General features: G+C 34.0%; 1 protein-coding gene and 1 non-coding gene across 5 annotated transcripts in view; both read right to left on the minus strand.

The window, feature by feature from the left end:
* Window positions 1–18,492, minus strand: part of CNTN4 (contactin 4) — a 913,259-nt gene that overhangs the window by 318,895 nt on the left and 575,872 nt on the right. The gene's annotated exons all lie outside the window — the stretch shown is intronic.
* Window positions 352–422, minus strand: TRNAL-CAA (transfer RNA leucine (anticodon CAA)). Its single transcript has one exon. It is a non-coding gene; the product is annotated as a tRNA-Leu (tRNA).

The raw sequence follows: 18,492 nt of genomic DNA on the forward strand, positions 1-18,492 counted from the left end.
TGAGGGGGCCTGCGATGCCCTGGCACTACTATGATTTTTTTTTTTTCTTTTTCTCTCTCAAAGGATGCAAATAGAATTAGGAAACTATAATTCTTGCCCGGTTTTCTTATAGAATTTTTTTCTGTAGAATATGTCAAGATCCTTAAGTTGTTTATAGTACAGGAATGAAAAGGAAAGACTCTTTTGACAATAGTGCACGGGTTCAAATCTCTACCTCTGGGTGACCTTGAACAAATTGCTTAGACTTTGTACCCCAGCTTCCCCGTTTGTGAAATGAAGCTTAGAGCAGCACCAATTTTACAGTGTTATCTTGAGTGTTAAACATCTTAATTTCTTTTAAAATATACTCTGTGCCCAACATGGGGCTTGAACCCATGATTGTGAGATTGAGTCACATGCTATACCAACTGAGCCAGCCAGGTGCCCCAAACATCTTAATATTTTTAAAGTGCTAAGAACAGTTCCTGGTACCCAATAAGTCCTACACCAGAAAGAAAACACAAAATGTCTACAAATTCCCTCTTTAAAGTCTCTGATTTGGGGAATGTGGGCATTGGGGATAGGGAAGAGAATAGGCCCTTGTTACTTTTTAATGTTTCTGTAGTAGGTAGGAAGACACACCTGTCCCTCAGTGACCAAGGTGCAATAAAATTTGAATGTAAATCACCATGGTCACAAAATTTTTGCCTCAAGGAAAGTAACAAATTGGGTCTGCACATCATTGTCCCCTTACCTCCACCCTCCATAGTTAGTATCCTAATTAGTTGGGTCTTATACACAAGTATAAGTTGCACACGACCTATCATCAGTCTTCCCCCAGGTCTCTGAATGAGTGATGCCAAGATACAGGCTCAGAATACTTGTCTAAATGAAAGAAAGTAACCTTGAGACACAAATGAATCTCGTAATGTCTGCATTTAAAATGGAATAAAGGGAATAGAAATCCCTTTGATTGGTTTCTGTCTATTGATGTCAGGACATTTCTATCTCCATGACATCAAAAAAAGCAAAGTGTGAATCAGAACAAAAACAGGAGGTATCTCTATTTTGGCAGGCAATAAAACATCCCCTTCTATAAAATGTCCTTTGGGGTGCCTGGGTGGCTCAGTCAGATGATCATCCGGCTCTTGATTTTGGCTCAGGTTATGATCTCTCAGAGTCATGAGATGGAGCACCATGTCAGGCTCTGCACTCAATGGGGAGTCTGCTTGATATTCTCTCTCTCTCTCCCTCTGCCCTTCCCCACCCCACACGCATACTCTCTCTCTCTCTCTCTCAAATAATAAATAAATACATCTTGAAAAATAAATAATTAAAAAAATAAAATGGCCTTCCCTTCTGCTCCCAAAACATTTTGTACACTATGATACTTACCTACCCAGACTATGATAATACTTTACTTGTCTATAGCTTGTAAGCTCTTTAAAGATAGGAACCTGAGTCAATGTGGTCTTATTCTCCAGTCTTTATCATTCTTTCTGCCACACTGTCAACGTCTGATCCATCTTTAATGAATGTATTAATGAATGAAGGAAACAACTTGCCAACAAATATAACTTGGTATATAGCAAAAACAGGGCAAAAATTTAAGTATCCTAATTGCTTGTCAAGTAATTTATAAGAGAGTTTGGTACTTCTGGAAGATCTGAGAGAACTACATGGGGTTTATGTCATCAAGGAAATCAATTTTGGGGGGTGTCTGGGTGGCTCAGTCGGTTGAGCATCTGACTCTTGATTTTGGCTGTAGTCATGATCCCAGGGTCATGGGACTGAGCCCCATGTTGGGCTCTGTGCTCAGTGGGGAGTCTCTTTTAGAGTCTCTATCTTCCTTTGCCTCTGCCCCTCCTCTGACTTGTATTCTCTCTCTCTCTAGAATGAATAAATGTTTAAAAAGAAAAGAAAATCAATTTTTGAATTTTTTATGAAAGTTAACATTTCATTCTGTTTTACAATGGACTATTGCTTTTATGAAGTCTGTTTCTAATGTTAGGTTACTCTGTAGAAGAATTCTTTCTCATTCATTCATTTATTCATCCATACAGTAAATGTTTTCTGAGCACCTGCTCTGTTCCACATGCTTAAGATATGAAAACAAACCAAGACAGACAATGCTTCCTTCATTGAGCATCTATTCACTGACAAGTTGATGCTTAGTAACTGAATTCAAAGAAAAAAACACATTATCTCAACCAGTTTAAGACATCATTTAGTCTTGTGAGTAGTTTTTATCATTTATTTTAGTCAGAAACACATTGAGAGGAAGTTGGAGACGAATTAATATACACATAAAATTTTACATAAAATTTCAGGGGTTTCACAGGCCACCCTGAAGATGATTCATAGATTTCAGGTTAAAATTTTCCAATCAAATCTGGAGCTATCATTGTGTGTGTGTGTGTGTGTGTGTACATTTACTTTAAAACATAAGTTAAAAAAAAGACTGAAAACATTTAACAAAAGGGCAATAAATACATAACTATAATAATTACTTTAAATATAAGTGGACTAAATGCTCCAATAGAAAGACAAACGGCAGCTGAATGGATTAAAAAAAAAAAAAAAACCCAAGATCCACTTATACACTTCCTAAAAGAGATTCACTTCAGACCTAAGGACACAAACAGAGAGAAAGTGAAGGGATGGAGAAAAGTATTCCATGTAAATGGAAATGAAAAGAAGCTACTATATGAAGATTCCTATCAGAAAAAAAAATGGGCTAAAACAAAGATTGTTAACAAGAGACAGAGAAGAACATTATCTCATAATAAAGAGGTCAGTCCAAGAAGAGGATATAACATTCATAAATACTTATGCAACCAACATAGGAGCACCTAAATATAAAGCAAATATTAACAGACAAAAGGGAGAAATTTAAAGTAATACAATAATAGCAAGGGATTTTAATTCCTCTATACACCAATGCATAGATAATATAGACAGAAAATCAATAAGGAAACACTAGCCTAAAATGACATATTAGACAAGCTGGACTTAATGGATATATACAGAAAATTCCACCCCAAAGCAACAGAAAACTCATTCTTCTCAAGTGCACATGAAAAATTCTCCAGGGTAGATCATGTTAGCCCACAAAATAAGTCTCAATAAATTCATTAAGACTGAAACCATATCAAGCATCTTTTCTGACCACAATGGTATGAAACTAGAAAACAATTATAAAAAGAAAACTGCCCAAACACATGGTTACTAAAAAACCAATGTGTCAACAAAGACATCAAAGAGGGAATTTAAAAAATACCCTGAGACAAATGAAAATGGATATACAACTTACCAAAATTCATGGGATGCAGCAAAAGCAGTTCTAAGAGGAAAGTTCAGAGTTATATAGACTAACTTCAAGAAACAAGAAAAATACCAAATAAATCTTACTTTATACCTAAAGACTAGAAAAAGGAGAACATAGCCTCAAGTTACAAGGAAGGAAATAATAAAGATCAGAATGGAAAAAAATAAAACAGACACTAAAAAGAAATAGGAAAGATCAGTGAAACTAAAAGATAGTTCTTTGCAAAGATAAATAAAATTGATAAACCTCTAGCCAAACTCATCAAGAAAAAAAGGGAGAGGACTCAAAGAAATAAAATCAGAAATGGAAGAAGAGAAGTTACAACTGACACCACAGAAATATAAGGAATTATAAGAGATTACTACAAACAATTTTAGGCATGCAAATTAGAAAACTAAGAGGAAATGTAGTATTTCTTGAAACACACAACCTTCTAAAACTGACCCATGAAGAAATAGAAAATATGAATAGACCAATTACAAATAATGAAGTTAAGTAAATAATTTTAAAAACTCCCCCAAAACAAAAGTCCACCCAGATAGCTTCACAAGGAAATTCTACTGAACATTTAAAGAAGTTAGTACCTATCCTTTTTGGATAATTCCAGAAATTTAAAGAAGTAATGCTTCCAAACTCATTTTATGAGGCTAGCATTACCCTAATATCAAAACCATAGATGCCACAAAAAAGAAAATTGTGGGCCAATATCCTTGATGAACATAGATTAAAAAATCCTTAAAACAAAATTTTAGCAAACTCAATTAGAGAATACATGAAAAGGATCATATACTGCAGTCGAATGTAACTTATTCCAGGGATGCAAGGATGGTTCAACATCTACTAATCAATCTCTGTGATATACCACATTAACAAAACAAAGGATAAATGTCATACGATCATCACAAAAGACATAGAAAAAATACTTGATCAAATTCAACATCCACTTATGATAAATGTCTCAACAAAGAGGAGTTATAGAAGGAACATACCTCGACATAATAACAGCCACATATGACAAACTCACAGTTAACAAAGTACTCAAAGGTGAAAAGCTGAAAGCTTGTCCTCTAAGATCAAAAACAGGTCAAGGATGCCCACTCTTACCACTTTTATCCAATATTCATTGACTTTATATCTAAGCATTGGAAATCTAGCCAGAGCAATTGGAAAAGAAAAATAAATAAAAGGCAACCTAATTGGAAAGGAAGAAGTAAAATTGTCATTATTTGCAGATGACATGATAGAAAAACCTCAAGATTTCAGCAAAACACTATTAGAATCAATCAATAAATTAAGTCACAGGATACAAATTAACATAGAGAAATTGGTTGAGTTTCTATACACTAATAACAAACTACCAAAAAAATTAAGAAAAAAAAATTCCATTTATAATTTCATCAGAAAGAATAAAGCACCTAGTAATAAATTTAACCAAGGAGGTAGAAGATCTAGACTTTGACAATTATAAGACACTGATGAAAGAAACTGAAGATAACACAAATAAATGGAAATATATTCTATGTTCATGGGTTGGGAAGAATTAATATTTTTAAAATGTCCATACTACCCAGAGAATCTACAGATACAATGCAATCCCTATCAAAATTCCAATGGCATCTTTCACAGAAGTAGAAGAATTCCAAAATTTTTATGAAACCACAAAAGACCCCAAATAGCTAAAAGTAATCTTGAGAAAGAACAAGCTAGAGGTATCATGCTGCCTGATTTCAAACTGTACTATGAAGTTATAGTAATCAAAGCAGTATGGTACTGGCAAGAAAACAGACACATATATCAATGGAACAGAATAGAGAGCCCAGATATAAACTACTTATATGTGGTCAATTAATCTATGACAAAGGAGGAAAGAATATATAATGGGGAAAAGACAGTCTCTTCAATAAATACTACTGGAAAACAGGACAGCTAAAGAATGAAACTAGATCACTTTTTTACACTATTTACAAAAATAAATTCTAAATGGATTAAAGCTTTGAATACAAGAACTGAAATCATGAAACTCCTAGAAGAAAACATAGACAAGCTCTTTTACATCAGTCTTAGCAATATTTTTTTTGGACTAGTCTGCTCAGATAAGGGTTACAAAAGCTAAAATAAACAAATGAGATTACACCAAACTCAAAAGCTTTTGCATAGTGAAGACCATCCACAAAACAAAAAGGCAACCTACTGAATGAGAGAAGATATTTGCCAATCATGTATCCAACAAGGGGTTAACATCCAAAATATATAAAGTACACAAATTAACATTTAAAAAAACAAATAAGCTAATTAAAAATGGGCAGATAACACGAGTGACGTTTTTCCAAAGAAGACACACAGACGGCCAACAGGCACATGGAAAGATACTCAACATCACCAATCATCAGGGAGATACAAATCAAAACTACAATTAGATATTACCTTGTACCAGTCAGATTGCTATCATCAAAAAGATAAAAAAAAATTACAAGTGTTGGCAAGGATGTGGAGAAAAGGGAACTCTTATACACTGTTGGTAGGAATGTAAATAGGTGCAGCCAGTGTGGAAAACAATATGGATCCTCAAAAAATTAAAAACAGAACAATCATATGATGCAGCAATTTCACTTCTGGGTATTTATCCAAAGAAAACAAAAACACTAAATTTGGAAAGATGTCTGCACCCCCATGTTCACTACAGCATTATTTACAATAGCCAAGATATGGAAGCAACCTAAGTGCCCATAGATACGTTAATGGATAAATGTGATTATGTATGTATGTATGTGTGCATGTATTTATACATATGAACACACACACACAATTGAATATTACTCAGCCATAAAAAAGAATAAAATCTTGCCATTTGTGACAACATGGTGGACCTAGAGGATAATATGCCAAGTAAAATAAGTTAGAGAAAGACAAATACCACATGATTTCATTTATATGTGGAATCTAAAAAACCAAAAAAATGAACAAAACAAAACAGAAACAGACTCATAGATACAAGAAACAGACTCATGGTTATCAGAAGGGAAGGAGATGACGAGGGGCAGCAACATAGGTGAGGGCAATTAAGAGAGGCAAACTTCCAGTTATAAAGTAAGTAAGTCATGGGGATATAATGTATAGCATAGGAAATATAGTCAATTATACTGTAATAACTTTGTATGGTGACAGATGGTAACTAGACTTACCATGTGGATCATTTCATAATGTATAAAAATGTTGAATCACTATGATGTATACCTGAATCTAATAGGATATTTATGTCAATTATGCTTCAATAAAAAAACACAAAGTAATGTTTGGCTTATATTTGAAACTTCAGAAGATTACCTATAGCAGCAAAGTTAATCAAAAGATTAACTATAGTTGTTTGCGGGTATTTCAGGAGCTTGAGAAGTTGCAAAAGTGAAAGTAAAATTTTTAAAGTGACCAGGGAAAAACTGGTAATTAGGGAGAATTTGTTCTTTTTAGTAGCAAAGTTATAAGAAAATATATTTTGAATGCCACAAATATTCTTAACTCTTATGTACCCTCAAAAAATCAAGAGAAAAGTATTGGTTACAGTGTGAGAAGCCAATCTCTATACAAAGATTAAGTGAAATAAAACTATTTTGCCTGCGTAATGACTACCCTCAAGTGAGAAGGAACTATTTGTTACCAAACTTTCAGGATCTTGCCCAAAAGGCATTTTGAAGTAGGATTTGAACAACTGTTAACATTTTCTCAAAGGGAATTCAGGAGTTAGCATTTGACAGTTGATATGCTTCTACTCCAGGCAAAATTTCCAGCATGTAACTGAGGTATTTACAATCTTTCCATAGATAATTACTGAGATACGTAAAATATTTGGTCAACATACATGGGAATTCAATATGCTATCAACATAGCAAAAGTCAGAGTTAGAAAAAAAAGTCAGAGTTAGAAAAAATAACCATGAAAATATATACATATGGAAATAATATAAATGAGGCCATTTTTGTCAACTGAGAAAAGGCTAGTGGATGATTTGAAAATATGATGATTCAAACATAATAATTATAGGCAATCTTTACAAAGCACTTAAAATATCATGGGCCACAGAATGGAGAAAACATTTGTAAATCATATATCTAGTAAGGGTCCAGTATCCAGAATACATAAAGAATTCTTACAACTCAACAATGATAAGACGACACAATTTTAAAAATTTGGCAAAGGATTTGAATAGGCACTTCTCAAAAAAACCATATATAAATGCAGATAAGCACACTAAAATATGTTCCACATCATTAGACACTAGGGAAATACAAATCAAATAAGATATTATTTCATAGCCGCCAGACAGACTACATATAAACAAACAAAACCAGAAAATAGCCAGTGTTGACAAGAATGTGGAGAAAGTGGAACCCGAAAATACTGCTGGTGGTTATGTAAAATGGTACAGCTGCTGTGGGAAACAGTTTGCAGATGCACAAAATGTTAAGTGATCCACAAGTTCCACTCCTAGGCTTATATATACATATCAGGAGTCTCCAAAACCGTCCCAGTTTCAATAATTTGCTAGGAGGACTCACAGGACTCAGCATACAGTAGTACTCACAGATATGATTCATTGCATCACAATGTGAAAGGATACAGAGCAAAATCAGCAAATGGAAAAGGTGCACATGGAGTAAAGACCTGAGGAAGCCAGGGACAAGTTTCCAAATTCTTTCCCACTGGACTCACACAAAAGCATGATATTTTAAAAGCACCTGTGAAATGCTGTCTACCAGGAAAATTCACTATAGATTCAGCACCCAGGGTTTTTACTGGGCACTGGTCACTCAGGCAGCCTCTGCTTGGCACACACCAAATTTCCAGATTCCCAGAAGGAAAGCAGGTATTCTAAACCATATAAACCATATTGTTTACATAAGCAGTTTAGGAACAGTGAGCTATTCTTCTTAGTTAAGAGTAATGGGAAACACACAGAAATCTAAGTTTCCAGATGCTAGACAACAGCCAACCTTTCAAGTAGTCTTTTCAAATACAGCAGCCAGTCCTGTTAAATTACCTATTTTCTGAACAATACCCAAGGAGAATGGTGGTGACAGCTGCACAACCTTGTGAATATACTAAAAACCAGTGAAGTGTATACTTCAAAATCATTAAAATGGTGAATATGATCTCAATTAAAAAACATCTTTGGGGATGTTAACAGAAGATATATCTTTGAGTTAAATTTAAACACGTATATATTTGGTGTATTAAATTTAATGGTATATTTAAAAATGTTACGGGCACTGCTATGGACTGAATTGTAAATCCCCGCAACTCCTACATTGTAGCCCTTATTCCCAGTGTGGATGTATTTGGAGTAAAAAAGTAAATGAAGATTAAATGAGATCATAAGGATAGAGCCCTGATCTGATAGTATCAGTGTCCTTCTAAGAGGTGACACCAGAAAGCTCATGTTCTCTCTCTTCCATGTGAGGACAGAGCACACTATCTGCAAGCCAGAAAAGACAGCCCTTACCAGAAAATCAATCAGCCAGCACCTTGATCTTGGAATTCTCAGCACCCAGAATTGGGAGGACATAAATTTGTGTTATTTAAACCATTCACTTTATGGCATTTTGTTAATCAGTCCTAGCTAAGACAGGGAGTGTGCAATACGCTTTACATAAAGTATCTCATTTAATCCTTAAAATAATCTTGTGAGATATATTCTATTGATGTTTCCTTTTTACATAAAGCCTTAAGAAAATTAACTTACTAAGATACAAAATAGGATTTAAACTAAGGTTGTCTGATATTAAAAATCCAAGTTCAACCACATTCTATACTGCCTTAAGTGATGATACTGTGATGAAATTTCCAAATTATAAAACTATATAATACAAAATAGGCTTGCTTCAGAAATTTCTTTTGTATACATATATTGCCCCTTTGTGCATTTATTTTCACAATTCCTTTTCTTTATTATGTTGCTTCTCAATAATTGTTTCCTTTAGAAGGTCTTCAGAAACACCCAGTTTTAAGTTGATACATAAAAGCAGTGCTTCCTTCTTTTCTTGTTGGAAATCACCACAAAGCAATAATGTGAAAAGGAAGTTCAAGGTATATCATAGACAAAAACAGGAGATATATATGGAAATCTCTGAAACACAATATATGAAGAAAGCTGCTAAAGGCTGTCAAAGTCAAACAGGAGTTCATAAAGATCCGGAAAAAAAACTGGATGATTTTAGACAAAGCAATAGAGGATAGCTTTCCAAAGCAAGTTGTCCAACCAATAATATCCCGTTTGAAATAAAAAGAATGGGTTTTATGAACGGAAACTAAGGACACTATGAAATTGGTTTTATAGAAATCTCAAGAAACAGGAAATGTAAGAATGAACACGGAATCATACAGAAGATGTATATATGGCAAAAGTTATGTTTTAGCGTCAAGAATGTTGTCATATTGTGAGCATCACTATAACTATGGATCTCTGTTGGCTGGAGATAAGTAAAGCCTAAATAACATGATTTATAAAACCTCAAGTCAAAAGGAGAACCCTTGATAGTTTGGGATACAGTATTGGCTTTTTATAGTACTGAGTGGTCCAGAAAGAACTCACCTGATTCAGAGATGTGTAATAATAATCATAATCATAAATACAGAATATTTTGAATAAATTAAAACAAAAAATGATATGTGGAAGAACAAAAGTGAATGGCAGAAAAAAGAACATGCACCAAAAATATGCTCCCAGAGAACAGATGAAATGTGATCAAATATATTAACACATAATAAATATTTTAATAAAGAAATAAACCTATACATTATAAGCTGAAAGCAGAGATACAAAAGCTTAGGAAAATATGTTGTGATATCTGAAGAAGAATATAAGCTGGGAAAGAACAAAGTAGTAGAAATAATTAAAGTAATCATGGACATACACAAGAATTAGAAACTCTATAAAAGAGAAAAGATATTGGTAAGAATACAGTAATAGATAAAAACAGTTAAAAAAATTAGGAAATGAAATAAATGATTAAGAATTGATAAGGACAAGAAATATTCACCAACTGATGAATGGATAAAGATGTGGATAGATAGATAGATAGATAGATAGATAGATGATAGATAGATAAATAGATAGATAGATAGATATACCACATACACACATACAATGGAATATTACTCAGCCATAGAAAATGGGTGATGAACATTGGGGAGGATATGTACTATGGTGAGCGCTGTGAATTGTGTAAGACTGATGAATCACAGACCTGTACCCCTGAAACAAATGATACATTATATGTTAATAAAATAAATAAGTAAAAATAAATAAAAAAATTAAAATTTAAAAAATTTAAAAACAGAAAAGAACGAAATCTTACCATTTGAAATGATGTGGATGGAGCTAGAGTGTATTATGCTAAGCAAAATAAGTCAGTTAAAGAAGACGAATACCATATGATTTCACTCATATGTGGAATTTAAGAAAGAAAACATACAGATACAGGGGGAAAAAAAAGAGAGGAGAGAGAGAGAGGTAAACCATAAAATAGATTCTTAACTACAGAGAACAAAACAAACATTTATCACAAAAAAGTGAAAAGGACTAGTAAGAAAAAGACAGGATTTATAGTTATTGAAGTACAGCAGTCTCAACATGTGTTCAGTTGATATCCTTATTGAAGAGAATTACACCAATGAAACAAACCAAACAATTCAAAGATTTAAGATGTATTTATATTTATAATTTATATTTATAATTTAAGATAGGATTTAAAAAATACTGCATATCTCAGAAACAACTGGCCCAGAAGAGTGAACAGAGATAAAACCTAGTTACAAGATTACATAAAGAACAAAGATCTTTTAAACACCTAAAGAAATCATTTAGAAAGAAAAAATACAGACCTGCCTCAGATTTCTCTAAAGCCAAATTTAATGCTAGACACTAGAGCAATTTATAAACACTTTAAAGAAAAAAGTGTGAACAAAGAATTTTATACTCAGTCAAACTGTCCTCTAAAAAACAAGACAACACAGAGGCATTTTAAAACTTGCATAACTTAGGGAATCTATTTCTTATAAACCATTCCTGAAGAAACCGTAAGAGTGGCCAAATGACAGAGAAACTGAGAAAATATCGCAGAAGGACTAGAGGTGATACCAAAATAAATGAGAAATTATACACAACAGAACAAAATGCCCCAAACCTGACAATGTGAATTTTATAACTACCAAATTTGGCACCAGGAAAAAAAAATTGGGAGGTAGTATATGTGCACAGATTTCTTCATCTTTATTTTTTTTAAGTAGGCTCTACATCCAGGATGGAGCCAAACATGGGGTTTGAACTCAAAACCCTGAGATCAAGAGCTGAGCTGAGATCAGCAGTTGGACACTTAATAGACTGAGCCACCCAGGCACCCCTGGAATTCTTCATCTTTTATGTTCAAAAGATATTATTCAAAGCTAATATGATGTTAACATTAAAATATATAAAGAAAGAAAAAAGAAAAAATATATAAAGAAAAACACTATATAAAATATATAACATATTAAAATGAGGTATTGGAAGGGACAGTAAGAAGGAATCAAGTGGTAGAAATATATATTAATTTCTATTGTTCAAAGTAAGGAGTCAAAAAACACCATGTTAAGAAATGAATGATTAATAACATTAGATAGCACTATCAACTTAAAGATAATTAGTGGGCGCCTGGGTGGCTCAGTTGGTTAAGCGACTGCCTTCGGCTCAGGTCATGATCCTGGAGTCCCAGGATTGAGTCCCGCATCGGGCTCCCTGCTCGGCAGGGAGTCTGCTTCTCCCTCTGACCCTCCTCTCTCTCATGCTCTCTGTCTCTCATTCTCTCTCTCTCAAATAAATAAATAAAATCTTTAAAAAAAAAAAAAGATAATTAGTAGAACCAAAAGTGAAAGTTCTAAATTATCAAAAAAAATTACATCTACCAACAAAATAACTCCAATCTACATGTGGAAACATTTTTAAAAACAATAAAAATGGACACTGTATCCAAATATGATAAAAACAATTACTTTATGTTAATGAAATACAGAACTATTAAAAGAAATATACTCCCAGTTTTAATACAAAGCCTAATTAATTCCTAAATAAGAGTCACAACTTTTTAAAAATAAAGGGATGGATAAATGTATACACAATAAAAGCAAATATAAAGAAATCAGGAGTCACCATATTAGTATTAGATAAGGGAAAAGCAAATGAAAGAAAGGAAAAATCTTTATAATGTTAAGGGGTCTAATCCGTAAAGAAGGTATGTTATTAAATAAGTGTGAAAACAACACAGCAGTGACACTTACAATGCAAATACTAAAGGAGATATGAGAAGACATATGCCAAAAATACTAGGAAACATTGGTATTAGAAAACATTGATTTGTCTCTTTTATCGTATGACAGTTCAAACAGGGAAAAATAATTGCATAAGATTCTTAAATAACATAATTCTAAGCAATATCTACTTGATATATATATATAAATATAAATAGATATCTACAAATATAGATTTATATCTATATGTAACACTGCGCTCAACAGACAAATGAACTTTTCTTCATATGCCTGTGTAACAGTCACAACTGACCATATTAGTCACATACAATAAATTTACAAATAAAAGAATAAACTAATTACAAACTAGGAATGAAAAAAAAACACTTGGCAATTAAAAGCAAGTTAAAGATCAAGAAGAAAACAAAAATGAAAACTAAAGAATACTTTCAGAATGACACAGTAAAAACATCACATAAAACCTATATGAGCCAAAAAAAAAAAAAATGCTTCAAGGAACATCCATATTCTTTAATATAATGAAATAAATATGTAAGCAAAGAACAAAAGAAAAGCACAACAACCAAAAATGAAGGGAAGGAAATAAACATAGAAGAAAAAAAGCCAATTAGTAAACAGACTTATGATTTAATACACCTAATTTAAACAATAAAAATGTTAAAGGGTTCAGCAATCTTACATAAAAAAAGGAATAAAAAGCCGCACACACAAAATAAAAAATGAATAGCCACAAACACTAAGGAAATTAAAAGAATCCAAAGAGATTATTTGTCTCAATTCTATGCAAATGGATGATCACTAGTAAAATATTAATGTCCTAAACTAACCCAGAGGTAATAGAAAACCTAATTAGGTCAGTTAGCAGACTAGAGAGAAAGTTGTCTAAGAACTACCAAAAAATCACACACAGATGGATCCATAAATTCTAGAAACATTTAAAGAATCCCATGCTATTTGACAGTTCTCAAGCTAAGAAAATGAAAAAAAGTTTCCAGATTATTTTTCTAAATATTGAGAAATATATATACCATAATTCAACAAAAACAGCTCTCTCTCTGTGTCAGCCCATCTCCTCCCACTTTCCCTGTCCCTCCCCACACCAATCTCTTTTTGACAATCTACTAAAATCCAGGTAAATAAAAAATTTGCAGATAAGAAAAATATGTAATCCAGTTTCGTTAGTTTCAAGTTTACTTTTGAACTAGTTTAAAAATAAATTAACTGAAATTGTATTTGGAATGCTTAAGTTTTACATATACATGTATAAAGTACTCCATAAAATCCAGAATACAGAGCAGACTAATATCAACATTTAGCAACAAATTGGAGTCTAAAATGCTATTTCTCTCAAGCTGAATTTAGTCTAAGCAAAACCATTGGGTCTCCAACCCAAACCTCCATGAAATCTGATACATGGAAGAGGTCTAAGAAATGTGTACTTGAATTTGATTCTTAATGTAACCAATCCTTTTATTCTAAGGTCACAACTGTGTAATTTAAGAGCCACATGTCCTCTGTAAGGGGCCTCATAATTATTTTGTTTATATCATTTCATTGTGTGGTACTAATTTCATTTAATTGACCAGTCACAAATTGAATAGATCAAAACTCCTCAGAACTATTGCTAGCAATTTTCTTCCTGACTAAGCAATTTACCATCGACAAAGAAAAGAAAATTATGAGGTAAATTCACAGTGTTATTTCTGCAATTAGATCTCTGCTTTCTTCTACATAGAAACAAGCAGCTGATTCTGTCACTGGGATGTGGATACAAGGAAGAGGTACAGCTCCAGAGAGGAACAGCTCCAGAGAGTGTATGTATAGCGTGATGAAGTTCAGGTGAATATTTCGATGTGGGTTCATATCCTATGATAATGTTGTTGATTTGAATACATTATCTTTGTCTATATGTACCAGAAACCTTTATGAAGATCTGTGAAGATTTTTCTGTAGAGTTTATGAGGACTCAGAATCTTTGTGTTGAAGGATGAATGTTAGAGATTTTGATTTTTGTGAATGATCCCAAAGTTCCACTTGATATCTTGTGATTTTGCTGAGGCACCATTTTAAACTGAAACCTGAGAGGCCGGGGTAAAGAGGTCAGTAAGTAGTACCAACATCAACTCAGCATCGCCATGTAGCTTTGCTACCACCTATTCCTCATCGTGGACAGAATGAATATGGTGTTGAGACTAAACTTCACCTCTCTGTGGAAAAAAAAAAATGCAACCCCCAATAAAGTCATGCTACAAGGTATTTGTGAATTTAGATATTTCCATTTCAAAATCTCCTAAAACTTGCTAATATATTCTAATATTTTAGTTTAAGGAGCATATTTTATAAAAGGCCACAGTTTCCCCAATAATCTGATTATTATTCCCTTTCTTTCCATGCCTTTGAACTATTTAACTTCTCTACGCAATCCCCAACCTTAACATTGAAACTGAGCACAAGGCCAAGCACGCTTTCATGCTCCTCTCTGTAATTAGCCTGGCCTGATCTGTCACTGCATATAGATTCCTAGAATACCTTTGTCTTAAGGAGCGAATGCTTGTTCAACTTCACTTTGTCTTTGGACTGCATGTCTCGTGGCTCTGGCAACCTGGCCTTATTCCAGAGCTGCAGCTTAAAAGATGTTATCTTTCTCATAAACGCTCACGTTCCTTTTTGGCATAGCATCTAATTCCCTGGTAGTCCAACTAGTGAAAAGATCTCTCTAGTCTCAGTACTTCCCCACTTGGCCATTCACTATGTAGAGCCATTTCATTTTCTAAGGCTACACATAGATTTGCCTGTAGAACAGAGGGAACAACGCAGTTTTAGAATCATAAATGTCTGGGTTTAAATCCTAACTCCATGATTTTTAGTTATAAGTTGTTGGAACAGTTACTTAAACTCTGTAAGTCTCACTTTCTTTATGGTAGTATTATTAAAGTACTATATTATGTAATATATAACAACATTATAATAGCACATTATTTTTTTTTTTACTATTCTATATCTTTATAATACCATTAGCACAATACTTCTTTTCTAATGGACTGTGTGAAATTTAGGAAGCCATCAAGTAGAAGTCCTAGCACTCTACCTGGTATTTAGTGGGCACTCATTTGAGTAATAAGTGATCACTACTAGAATTACTAGAGTCCTGGTGCTATTATTATTACTAGTTCTATAATGAGGGTAAGGTCCATATGAGTGGTGATAATAGCTAACATTTGTAGAACATGTCTCCCTGGCAGGCTCCTTGCTAAGTGCTTTACATGCACGATCTCATTCCAACCATGAGAAAGGCATTATTATCCTTTGGATTTTACAGATGATAAACCTGAGACTTTGAGAAAGGTTAAGTTCCTTTCCCAAGGCAACATGATGAAATGACAGAGCTGAGAGTAAAATCCATGTCTGGTGAAATCCAACACACACTTTTTCTATATTTATGCCATATTTCTTTCAATATTTATCTCATTATTTCTCAGGATTCCTAGTTTATAGATGAGGCTAACTAATAAAATTTTATCTCCCTATAACAAACTAGCACATTGCTGGATTTTCAGTAGATATTAAAATAATTTATTCTGATGTCTGTATATTTATTTTTTATTAAAAGTATATATAGAGATAACAATTCAGAAAAAAAATAATTTTAAATGATACGTAATTTCATCTCCTTAATAGCTACTTTCGGTATATTTCCTTCCAATTTTTTGTAATTCAACTATAATAACAGTAGTAATCAAAATGTATGTACAATTTTATATCAAGCTTTTGCACTAATGATAAGCACTTGCAACACTTCTACAGAGCCTCCACCAACTACATTTTTAATGGTTGTATAATTCAGTAAACGCTACATGATTCATCTGTCATTAACAGCCAGAGCAGATCAACCATGAAGCTTTCTGATTAAATATATCATGAATAACATTTTTTAAAGTTGTAATACATTGAAAGAGAGTGAAAAAAAACTGGTTGAGCACTCATATGCTTGAAAACATTTGTACCAAATGCCACTGGGAGATAGGCTCTGTCACTAACTAGTGATGGGATCTGGGCAAGTTCTTTGTTATCCTTGGTAGTCTTTGGACCCTCATCATAGAATGAGTTGGAATTTATATTCTCTCAAAGATTCCTAGCAGTTTTATAATTTTTCTGTGATCATTGCCTAATATTAATTCTGACACTCAGAAGTTGGGTGACTGGACCAGTTCCCTTAATCCTCTTGGTGGTTAGCATTTCTTTTTTTTTTCTTTTTTATTATGTTATGTTAATCCCCATACATTACATCATTAGTTTTTGAGGTAGTGTTCCATGATTCATTGTTTGCATATAACACCCAGTGCTCCAGGCAGGACGTGTCCTCTTTAATACCCATCACCAGGCTAACCCATCCTCTCACACCCCTCCCCTCTAGAACCCTCAGTTTGTTTTTCAGAGTCCATAGTCTCTCATGGTTCCTCTCCCCCTCTGATTCACATCCCCTTCATTCTTTCCCTCCTGCTATCTTCTTCTTCTTCTTCTTCTTTTTTTTTTTAACATAAAATGTATTATTTGCTTCAGAGGTACAGATCTGTGATTCAACAGTCTTGCACACTTCACAGCGCTCACCATAGCACATACCCTCCCCATTGGCTATCACCCAGCCACCCCATCCTTCCCATCCCCCACCACTCCAGCAACCCTCGGTTTGTTTCCTGAGATTAAGAATTCCTCATATCAGTGAGGTCATATGATACATGTCTTTCTCTGATTGACTTATTTCACTCAGCATAATACCCTCCAGTTCCATCCACGTCGTTGCAAATGGCACGATTTCATTCTTTTTGGTGGCTGCATAATATTCCATTGTATATATATACCACTTCTTCTTTATCCATTCATCTGTTGATGGACATCTTGGCTCTTTCCACAGTTTGGCTATTGTGGACATTGCTGCTATAAACATCAGGGTGCATGTACCCCTTCGGATCACTACATTTGTATCTTTGGGGTAAATACCCAGTAGTGCAATTGCTGGATCGTATGGGAGCTCTATTCTCAACTTTTTGAAGGACTTTTTGAAAACTGCTAGAACTGTTTTCCAGAGTGGCTGCACCAGTTTGCATTCCCACCAACAGTGTAGGAGGGTTCCCCTTTCTCTGCATCCCCGCCAACATCTGTCGTTTCCTGACTTGTTAATTTTAGCCATTCTGACTGGTGTGAGGTGGTATCTCATTGAGGTTTTGATTTGGATTTCCCTGATGCCGAGCGATGTTGAGCAATTTTTCATGTGTCTGTTGGCCATTTGGATGTCTTCTTTGGAAAAATGTCTGTTCATGTCTTCTGTCCATTTCTTGATTGGATCATTTGTTCTTTGGGTGTTCAGTTTAAGAGGTTCTTTATAGATTTTGGATACTAGCCCTTTATCTGATACGTCATTTGCAAATATCTTCTCCCATTCTGTCAGTTGTCTTTTGGTTTTGTTGACTGTTTCTTTTGCTGTGCAAAAGCTTTTTATCTTGATGAGGTCCCAATAGTTCATTTTTGCCCTTGCTTCCCTTGCCTTTGGCGATGTTTCTAGGAAGAAGTTGCTGTGGCTGAGGTCAAAGAGGTTGCTGCCTGTGTTCTCCTTTAGGATTTTGATGGACTCCTGTCTCACATTGAGGTCTTTCAACCATTTTGAGTCTATTTTCGTGTGCGGTGTAAGGAAATGGTCCAGTTTCATTCTTCTGCATGTGGCTGTCCAATTTTCCCAACACCATTTGTTGAAGAGACTGTCTTGTTTCCATTGGACATTCTTTCCTGCTTTGTCGAAGATTAGTTGACCATAGAGTTGAGGGTCCATTTCTGGGCTCTCTATTCTGTTCCATTGATCTATGTGTCTGTTTTTGTGCCAGTACCATACTGTC

Source organism: Halichoerus grypus, chromosome 1 (assembly GCF_964656455.1).
Source record: "Halichoerus grypus chromosome 1, mHalGry1.hap1.1, whole genome shotgun sequence".
NCBI lineage: Eukaryota > Metazoa > Chordata > Mammalia > Carnivora > Phocidae > Halichoerus > Halichoerus grypus.